Source organism: Nicotiana sylvestris, chromosome 7, assembly GCF_000393655.2.
Source record: "Nicotiana sylvestris chromosome 7, ASM39365v2, whole genome shotgun sequence".
Lineage (NCBI taxonomy): Eukaryota > Viridiplantae > Streptophyta > Magnoliopsida > Solanales > Solanaceae > Nicotiana > Nicotiana sylvestris.
In genome coordinates, this window is record NC_091063.1 from 137,012,685 (window position 1) to 137,022,952 (window position 10,268).

Consider the following 10,268-nt stretch of genomic DNA (forward strand, 5'->3'; position numbering starts at 1 on the left):
TTTGTCAATAATTAGTCTAAACAATAGAAGCAGACTGTTTCAGTCAGCATTTTCAGAAATGAAAATTCGTAATATAACTAATCGGCGAACTTAATCGAGTCGATTACACACATTGTAAACAATCACAACCAACAGAAACAATTCACATTTGGATCAAGTAGATAGGTAGGAGACAGAAATGACAGAATTGATCAAAACAAATATGAAAAATTAAAAAGCTATTGACACAGACAACAATACACGTAGAATACACAAAATAATAGAAAAAATACCTTTGAATCTTCAATTTTAATCCGACTCGAACTCAACTTGGATTTGGATTTATTTTCCACTGAAAATACTTCGACTAAGGTCGATTGAACCTCAATCTTTACTTAATCTGAACAGAATCCGAAAGTTTGGTATTTTTAGGGTTCTTAAAAATTCGATTTGGGATTTAACCATTTCTGGTCAGATTCGAGAAGAACCAAACATGACACAAGGGTGAGGGTAGCCTAGGGGTCATTTGGTGTCAGCTTAAAACAAATCTGAGCTTGTTCTTGTTTGGTCCGAATCTTCAAAAGAAGATTCGAGAAGCTCGGAACTGATTCGAGCCAAACAAACAACAGATCCATACTCAGGATGACTAGGGGAAGCTATGGTGTTAACTAGGTGCTGTTTGGTTTAGATCTGAACTTGGCTCGAATCTTCAAATGAAGATTCGAGAACCTTCAGGGAGATTCGAACCAAGCAGATAACATATTTGGATAGAGGAGGTTCAGGGGGTTCTGGGGTGTTAAGGTGGTGACCGGCGGCGTTGATGCCGCCGGGTTTCAGGCGGTGGAATCCTAGGGCGGCTAGGGTTAGGAGTGGGTTTGGAACGATGATGAACAGGAGCGGAGAGGGGGGGGGTGTTTACTTAGGGGGCCGGGGTAAGGATTATGGGTTTATATAGGGGAATGGTGGGTGGATACTGACAGTTGGATTAGGCAGGATGGATGGCTGAGATCTATTCACTTAACCAAACGGTGTCGTTTGGTTTAAGTTAGGGGACGGGTTGAACCGGGTATTGGATCGGGTAAGGGTCTTGGGTTAGGGTGATGAAATCTTGGCCGTTGGATGGACTTAATCCAACGGCCCTTGATGAATGATCACCAAACGACGTCGTTTGGCGTAGCTGCATTGGCCCGGTACCTGGGCTGTTTTGGATTGGGCTGTGGGGTGGATAAATTGATTTGGGCCTGGATTTTAATCCAGGTCCAAATCTTACAACTTGTATACATTTTTTATTTTCTGATTTTATTAATTAATAAAATCCTAATTAAAAATAAAAACAAAATTATCATTACAATAATATTAACTATAATATAATTTTAACTTCACAAAAATATATTAATTACTCTATAACAATTATTTAACACATAGACAAAACATCAATCACACAGTGAAACATTTGAAATAGAACCAATGCATATTTTTGTGATTTTATTTAAATTATCTTTTAAATGCATAATTAAATCCTATATGCATGCAATATGTATTTTATTTTATTTTCATTTTATTAAGACATAGTAAACATTTACGGATATAACACAATTATTTAGCATCACGCAAAATTCAAAAATTACACAGTAAAAGAAATTTATTTTATTTTTTGATTTATTTTGGAGTAGTTTTCGTAAGGCAAAAATCACGTGCTCACAATTGAGGCAGAGGAAAATAAGATTTTTGAGTTATACTCAATAGTAACAGAGGTATATACAATTGGTCGCACCCATTCCAGATATAACCTATTAGGATTAACAGAAGTAGCATAAGAAGATATGATAGATGAATTGTTTGCATCAGTTGACATTTCCGAAGGATATTGCAAATATGCTAATAGATCGCTTTATGAGACACCCAGATGGTGCAGCAAGATATGAGTACTACAAAGACATGCACTATAAGCCTTGAAGGGATAAAAATTACCTTAGTGTGGCTCGTGTCCCTAATAAAGCGAAAATGTTAAGCAACTTGAAGAGCCATTGGATGGAGCAAAGGGAAGCTAAAAGCAAAAGAATGTCTTGTTCAAGTTTTTAGAATAAAGTGATAGGCATAAATGTTAGCAGGAAATAAGAAAAGAGTTAATGAAGCATTATGAGTAAGATGTGATACATGGATGACAACGGTATATCAAAAGATGACAATATTAAAAAATCTATAGTCAAGTGAAGGAAGAAATGAGAAGTGATAGGCCTTAGGACAACAAAAGAGTATAGGGCATACAATCATGCCCTCATTTCGAGAAATAAGTTCGCAACTCTAGCGTGATTACCAAGAGGAAAAGTTAGACCCCAGAGTAATAGAACCAGTTTGGATTGGTGAGCAAAATAAACTAAACATGAATTAGGGACTGAGTGACTAATGATAGTTACCATCATAAGAATTTCAGATTTTTGTTCCGCCAATAATAGAATTGACGACAAAAGAAGATTCATGAGAAATTCAGAGAATGGTCATTCAGGAAGACGCTTCCCTACAGCAAGCAACATGAGCGAATTTCAGGTTAAGGGACTGTATGTGCCAGTTATACTAAGTTTCACCCTCGTGAGTAAGGAATTTTGCTATCCTTGGTACGGAAGGATTATCGCAAGGCGTGTAAGGGTCATCGATGATGTGAAAGAATGCCAAAGATGAAAAGGTGAAACATCTATAGGCAGGTCGCCGTAACTCCAACTCTTAGTACTCCCCTAAAGGGGGGAATATGGAATGATAAAAGGAAGAATGCGATAAAAATGAGAAAGGGATGAGATTGCACTTATCCAAATGCTACAGATATGCTACGATTCCAGAACATTATACAAACACGATGTCAAGGAGAAGAAGTAAGGGTTCCTTCTCGAGATGTTATTGATAATTAAGGAGCCAATACGAGACGTAAGTTAAGACCAAGAAAATAACCCAAGAAAGAATTAAGCCCATGTCATAGACAAAGGAATGAATTGATAGAAGATTGCCATGGATATTCCATAGCATCCATGGAGGGCTACAGTAATAGCTAATACCATGAGCCACAAATTGGAATATAACGTAAGCCAGCATAATGGCTAATCAGAAGAAGAAGGAAACTAAAGAGTTACATCAACAAAGTAAATTAGGAATCTGATTATTGGACCCAGAAGTTATAGGAATCGTGATTGAGAACATAGCAGAATCACTCTTAATAATAGAGGTACAAGAGAGATAGCACAACAAATATGTTCTATAACGGCTCTACGATAAAGCCAGTTACAAGGGTACCAGTCTCATAAGAAGTCAGTATGAAACTCCCATGGGATTGTGTATGTACTATAGGTGCAAGTATTATAATAGAGCTTCAAGTTATAGACGTAAATTATACCTAGGTGGAAGGGAGGCCAAGAGAGAGATAGAAGATACGATACGTGATTTTAAGGTAAGTAAGGTAAAGGTTAACAACGTACGAGATACTCAAAGGAAGAAGATTGTAAATAGTCCATACTTTGGATAAAAGCGCTAGAAGTATGAGGATTCAATATCCAAGAATGATAGTCGCATCGTCAGTGGCATATCTTCTAGTCAATGATATCTAGGTATCAAGAGGTCTAGTTAAGAAAGTAAAGAAGAGTTAGAGACGATGTGATGTCTCGTTTGATGTTCTAAAATAACACAAGAAAATTTAAGCAAGTTGAAGGAAGATTACGAGTAGTATAAATAGACATGTATAGGTCGCACGCTAAAGTATGGTAAAGAGACAAGGTTTTAGGAAGACAGAAATACGAATAAAAAAGGGCAGTGAGAAGGTGACGAGAATTGATTAGTCCTCAGGAGTAGGCCCATGAAAACAAGGGAGCTAATGGCTTCTCTATGTTATAGTAGGCTCAGTATAGCCTGAATGGACTCAAAGGAGTTACTCTTCATAAGTAGCATTTAGAAGAGATGGAGTGCTTCCCTACTAGTAGAATAAGGGTGTAATTGTAATAGATAAATGATGACGTTTGGGCCTTCGATTGAGTAATAATTTGAAAAAAAACTAAAAGAAGAGGGATTCATGAATTGTACGAGATTAAAATACCCACGTAAGAGAATCACCTTGGGATGCTATAGAATACGGTTATTGCAGTACAATATCGCCGCTAAGTGGATTAGAAAAATTACTTCGAATATTCATTGATGTAACGTAAGCCCTAGAGGAAAAGTATCGCGTAAGAAGTTTCAAGTTATTAGTGGTATATTGTAGATCAATATTGAGGTAAATCAACAATGGATGGACAAAAGTCACAAAGTATGAGATGAGATTAGGCTGTCACTCTAAAGATGAGCAGTAATGAGGAAGCATTAAAGGACTTAGATTTATACATATGGAATAAGCAACGAGAGTAAGCTAGGATTTGGTAGCAGACCTCAACAACGATAAATTAAAGTAAGAGTTATGGCAGTAAATTCATACGGATGGCTAAATAGACCTATGCGATGAGATAAATATTCGTGAATTCAACAAAGTACTGAGCAAAAAACTTCAGTATACTCATAGATGCCCAAAGGGATATTTTATCAAGCTCAACATATGAATCCTAGAGATTGGGCACACTTACAAGGTCAAAATCGTACAGGCTGCATGATGAAAAGTAGCAACAGTTACGAGATTGGGAGGATTCCGACTACAAGTTGTGGTGTGAGAAAGAGGGCTAAGGGGGAAATGCCTTGGACTTTGTACTCATTCACAGAATAGTCGCCTAGATGGCAAGGGAATGTCTACAGTATTCAGAAGGTATAAATTATGAAACTGATAAGTGCATCAGTCAATATTCGGGGATGAATGTTCCAAGGGGGGGGTAAATAATGTTATGCCCCGTAGTATTACATCGATGTTATGCTCTGCAATACTATATTACGGTGATGTCACGCTTCAAAGTATTAAGTTACGACGATGTTGCACCCTGAAGTATTGAACGTTGAATTAGTCATAAGGTAATTGACATCAGTTCAAGTAAAAGATTATTTGAAGATTATAAGGATTATGCTATTTCACAAGTGATTAGTAAAGGTGAAAGGGGGAACAAGTCAAAGAAAATAAATTTTCGTCCAAGTTTGGCATGTTGGGATAGAATACGGCTCGAGCTAAAATACTCTGTATTTATGGACTAGTACCATACAAGGTACTACATGGCCATAATAGTAAGATGCATAAGGTATGTGAAAAGTGAGTAATATTTTAAGTAAGTGTGAATAATTCTCAATTTTGCGGGTAATTGATTAATTACCGGGTAACGAGACATTACCTAGTTAATTAAAATTAAATGGATAAATATCCTTTTTGGGCTGCCACTTGGCATTAATCTAAGCCAAAGTGGCAACAAAAAGCTTGATGAGTCATTGGGCATGAGATGCCCTATTTACACGTACACGTCTTGAAATGAAAAGAAAGACTAAGCCATTTCTTTGGTCTCTTTACAAATCTGCATTTGGCTTTAAAATCCAAGAATGATTAAAAGCAGAAGCATTTTGATTTTCAAACAATTTGGCGTTAAAATGCCAAGAACGATTAAAAGAAAATGCATTTTTATTTTCAAACAAAAGCTTCAATTGAAGCAATTTTCGTCCAAATTTTAACATTACAAAGCAAGATTTCGTTCCTCAATTTCAAAGCGCAGAAGCTTAATCCGATTTTTAGGTTCTAAGTTCAATCTACGAAGGTTTTGGACGGAATATTATACGGAGTTTTTCCTACTCCAAGTATGTTAAGGCTAAGCTTTTCCTCATTTTAGCATGATATCGTAATTACACAAGTTTGATAACGAGGCATAGAGAAAAATTCGTATCCCGAAATTTACATATATTTTGCTAGTCTTGCAAATTACATATATTTTTCTAGTTTTGTAAGTTACCATATTCTTCTTATCGGGACTGCATATTCAGTTGAGTGTTTCCTTCTTCCGGTCAAAAGAGTAGAGAGTTTACATATATAGTATTAGAAGTATTTTCATTACCATCGAGCTATAATCGATGGGCAGGCCTCTATTGGGCAACCTCTGATAAGATGGTAAGTTATATGCCGATCCTTCTGTGGTCGAGCGCCTATGAGTGAGCCCAGTTGGTCGTGATACATAGCCTAGTATGGTCGAGCGCATATGAGAGAGCCTACTATGGCAGAGCAGTTATATATATATATATATATATATATATATATATATATATATCGAGCCTTATAGGGCCGGATAGTTATTTTACTTACTATATTGAGAGAGGTGAGTCAGTATCAGCATGTAAGCATATCTTCAGATTATCTTTGTCTTCCAGCTACTTGCAGTTATTATATTATCAGTTCAGTTTCAGCTTTCAGTATATTGCCTTGCATACTAGGAACATTATTTCATACTGACGTCCCTATTTTGGGGGTGCTACATTTCATGCATGCAGATTCAGACAGATAGATGGGTAGGCCTCCTCATTAGGTGTTGTCCAAGTTCAGCTTGATCGGTAAGCTCCATGCGTTTCAGAGTTGCCGGGTCTAGAGCTTTATGTTAATCTTGTATATATATGTATATATGTTATGAGTAGGCCGGGGAGCTATTCCGATCATAGTATATCCATCAGTAGAGGCTTGTAGACATATCCTGTCAGTTAGTGCAATATGTTGAACTTACAGGCCTTGCATGTATATTTGGTTGGTTTGTCAGCTGTAACAATTATGACGGCCTTGTCGGCCTAGTTTTATATTGACATTTAGTCAGCATTTGTAGTTTCCTGGCCCATGGCCAAAGTATGACATCATATATTCAGAGTCCCTTTGTTGCAAGTTGGTACACAAGGATAGGTGAGGCACTGGGTGCCGGTCTCGCTCCCCCCGGTTCGGTGCTTGACAACATCCCACTTTGGAGTTAAAGTCGTTGCCTCCGCATCTCAGATATGAATTCCTTATCCCTTGTTCTACGTTACTTGTTATTCTTTCCTCTAGTTTGACTAACATGCAGGTAGACTCCACATTGGCAGTGCTACAAAAGAGGATGAAAGCTATAGGATGGACATTGGCATATATTCGGAGCATAAGCCCCCCCTTTTGCATGCACAAGGTTATTTTGGAGGAGGGTGCCAAACCCTCTATTGAATATCAAAAGAGGCTAAATGAAGCAACGCAAGAGGTGGTAAAAAATGAGGTCATAAAGTGGTTAGATGTCGGGGTTGTTTACCCCATTTTCGATAATTCGTGGACTTCTCCGCTGCAATGTGTCCCAAAGAAAGGGGCATGATTGTGGTTAACAATGACAAGAAAAAGTTGATTCCAACAAGAACGGTGACCGGTTGGAGAGTGTGTATGGACTATAGCAATGTCAACAAAGTCACAAGGAAAGATCATTTTCCACTTCCCTTCATTGATCAAATGCTTGATAGGTTGGCCGGCCATGCTTTCTATTGTTTCCTCGATGGGTATTCCTGCTACAATCAAATTTTTATTTCTTCGAAGGATCAAGAAAAGAATACTTTCACATGTCCCTGTGGTACTTTTGCATTTTTGCGGATTCCATTTGGGTTACGCAATGCACCGATGACTTTTCAACGATGTATGATGGCTATATTCACCTACATGGTAGAGGATTTTCTTGAGGTCTTCATGGATGACTTTTTCATGGTCGGGAATTCTTTTGATGATTGCTTGAACAATTTGGATAAGGTCTTGGCAATATGTGAAGAAACAAACTTGGTATTGAATTGGGAAAAATGTCACTTCATGGTCGAGGAAAGCATTGTCCTTGGCCATAAAATTTCAAAGAATGGTATTGTGGTCGACAAGGCCAATATAGAGGTGATCTCTAAACTTCCGCCTCTTACATACATGAAGGGAGTGAGATGTTTCTTGGGTCATGTGGGGTTCTATCACCGTTTCGTCAAGGATTTTTCCAAAGTGGTGAACCCCTTGTGTAAGCTTCTGGAGAAGGATGTCAAATTCCATTTCAATGAGGATTGCCTGAAGGAATTTGAATTACTCAAGTTCAAATTGACAACTACTCCTATTATCACCGCACCGTATTGGAGCTTGCCTTTTGAGCTCATGTGTGATGCAAGTGATGTGGTCGTCAAAGAAGTTTTTGGGCAACGTATCAACAAAATCTTTCATCTGGTCTACTATGCTAGTAAGACTATGAACGATGCCCAAGTCAATTACACGGTGACTGTAAAAGAGCTTTTTGCTATTGTTTTAGCTATAGAGAAGTTCTGCCCATACTTGATGGGTACAAAGGTGATTGTGCACATCGATCATGCGATGCTTCGGTACTTAATGAGCAAGAATGATTTAGAGGCAAGGTTAATGCAATGGGTGCTTTTATTGCAAGAGTTCGGTCTAGAATCCAAGACCACAAAGGCAGTGAAAATCAAGTGGTGGACCACTTGTCTCAATTGGAGGAAGAGGGGAGGCCATATGACGGCCTTGAGCTTAATGATTCCTTTCCTGACGATCAACTTTTAGCCATTTCAATGACCGATATGCCATGGTTCGCCTTTAGCAAATTATCTTATAAAGAAGCTACAATGGGATTGCCTTGACTATTATTGGGATGAACCAAAGGAAGAAGCTACAATGGGATTGCCTTGACTATTATTGGGATGAACCGTACATCTTCTGGATTTATACCGATGGTGTTATTCCAAGATGTGTGCCGGAGGAGGAACAAGTGGAAATTCTTGAAGCTTGCCACTCTTCACCATATGGTGGTCGCCATGATAGTGCTAGAATGACGGAAAAAGTGTTGAGTTGTGGATTCTATTGGCCTACTCTTTACAAGGATGCTAGTGATCTTGTCAAACGTTGTGATGAATGCCAAAGGGCCGGTGGAATCTCAAAGAAAAACGAAATGCCTCTCATTACCATTTTGGAGATGGATTTTTTTGATGAGTGGGGTATTGATTTTATGGGTCTGTTTGTGAGCTCTTGTGGAAATACCTATATTTAGTTGCGCTTGATTATGTGTCTAAATGGGTTGAGGCCGTTGCTTTGCCCAACAATGAAGCAAGGAGTGTGGTGGTATTTTTGAGGAAGAACATCTTTACAATATTTGGTACTCCAAGGGCTATCATAAGTGATGAGGGTTTAAATTTTTGTAACAAGGCTTTTGATACCTTACTCACCAAGTATGGTGTTACTCACAAAGTCTTGACCCCCTATCACCCACAAGCAAGCGGACAAGTGGAAGTCTCCAACCGGGAGATCAAGAGTATTTTGTCAAAAACAGTGAATGCCAACCAGACAAATTGGTCAAAAAACTTGATGATGCTCTATGGGCTTATAGGATGGCTTACAAAACACCGATTGGGATGTCTCCATACCGGTTGGTGTTCGGGAAAGCTTGTCACCTACCGGTGGAACTTGATTACAAGGTTATGTGGGCATTGAAAAAGCTTAATATTGAATGAGATGCCGCCGCTAACTTAAGGTTGACACAATTTAATGAGCTAGATGAATTCCGGTACCATGCATATAAAAATTCTTCCTTATACAAGGAGAAGATGAAGTGCCTACATGACAATCACATTCGGAACAAGGAGTTCAAAGAAGGTGATCTTGTGTTAATGTTCAATTAACGGTTGCGGATGTTTCCGGGCAAGTTGAAGTCTAAATGGAATGGCTCTATTTGAGGTTGTGAATGTAACCCCCCTTTGGTGCTTTGGACTTGAAAAATAAATATTATGAGGTGTTTAGACTCAATGGGCACTGGGTGAAGCACTATCTTGGAAAAGTTGATGCGGACCGCACTCATCTCTATAACTCTTGCCATTGTGCGTTAAGTATAAATAGATGGTTTCATGATCCTGTTAAAACTTTCAACACTTTGAACACAACAAAACTTTTTGATTCTTCTATGCATCACTACATCACTATATGTTCAATCCATTCTTAGATTTTTCAATTTTCTTAATTTATTTCATAATTAGTTTAGTCCTTTTGAGCCCTAATTGTAAAATTCCTAATCATGTTGAGTGTTACCGCATTGGGTAACTTCCTACTTGCTGTTTGGGGCTGGGTAAACTAGTTATCATGCTTAATTGGTATTGCCTTGTACAATTTTTTCTTAGAAGTTAGAACCCTAATATAATTGCCGATTTTATTTGAATTGTGCGGCTGCACAAGAAATTGTGCGGTCCGCAGATCCTTAAGTTAGGGCAAAACAAGTTAGCTAATTGTGCGGACCGCACTCAAAATTATGTGGTCCGCAGAAGTTGGACTGCAGTCGCAAAATTCCGTGTGTGGCCGCAGATCGACCAATTCTCTAATATCAGAGAGTTGCTTGTTT